The 1,059-nt window shown below is 40.9% G+C and overlaps 1 non-coding gene across 1 annotated transcript; it reads left to right on the forward strand.

Moving 5' to 3' along the window:
* Positions 1 to 747: 747 nt before the first annotated feature.
* LOC112804189 (small nucleolar RNA R71) lies at positions 748 to 851 on the forward strand. Its single transcript, XR_003202809.1, has one exon. It is a non-coding gene; the product is annotated as a small nucleolar RNA R71 (small nucleolar RNA).
* The last annotated feature ends 208 nt before the right edge of the window (positions 852 to 1,059 follow it).

Raw genomic sequence — 1,059 nt, forward strand, 5'->3', positions numbered from 1 at the left:
GCCTTGCACTCTCCTTTTGGATTTTCTTCTGTATTGCTTGGGAGAATACTGGGAGGAGTTTCAATGACTTTCTTACTCAGCTGGCCCACTTGTGCCTCCAAATTTCTGATGGAGGATCTTGTTTCATTCATGAAACTGAAAGTGGCCTTTGACAGATCAGAGACAATATTGGTTAAATTAGAAGTGTTTTGTTCAGAATTCTCTGTCTGTTGCTGAGAAGATGATGGATATGGCTTACTATTACTCAGCCTATTGCGTCCACCATTATTAAAGCCTTGTTGAGGCTTTTGTTGATCCTTCCAGGATAAATTTGGATGATTTCTCCATGATGGGTTATAGGTGTTTCCATATGGTTCACCCATGTAATTAACCTCTGCCATGGCAGGGTTCTCAGGATCATAAGCTTCTTCAGAAGCTGCCTCTCTAGTACTGTTGGATGCATGTTGCAATCCATTCAGATTTTGAGAGATTATGTTGACCTGTTGAGTCAACATTTTGTTCTGAGCCAATATGGCATTCAGAGCATCAATTTCAAGAACTCCTTTCTTCTGAGACATCCCATTATTCACGGAATTCCTCTCAGAGGTGTACATGAACTGGTTGTTTGCAACCATGTCAATGAGTTCTTGAGCCTCTTCAGGCGTTTTCTTCAGGTGAATAGATCTACCTGCAGAATGGTCCAGTGACATTTTCGAAAATTCAGAGAGACCATAATAGAATATATCTAATATGGTCCATTCTGAAAACATGTCAGATGGACATCTTTTGGTCAACTGCTTATATCTTTCCCAAGCTTCATAGAGGGATTCACCATCTTTTTGTTTGAAGGTTTGAACATCCGCTCTCAACTTGCTCAGCTTTTGAGGAGGAAAGAATTTATCCAAGAAGGCAGTAACCAGCTTATCCCAGGAGTCCAGGCTATCCTTAGGTTGTGAATCCAACCATATTCTAGCTCTGTCTCTTACAGCAAAAGGGAAAAGCATGAGTCTGTAGACTTCAGGGTCAACTCCATTCGTCTTTACAGTCTCACAGATCTGCAAGAACTCAGTTAAAAACTGA

Source organism: Arachis hypogaea, chromosome 5, assembly GCF_003086295.3.
Source record: "Arachis hypogaea cultivar Tifrunner chromosome 5, arahy.Tifrunner.gnm2.J5K5, whole genome shotgun sequence".
NCBI lineage: Eukaryota > Viridiplantae > Streptophyta > Magnoliopsida > Fabales > Fabaceae > Arachis > Arachis hypogaea.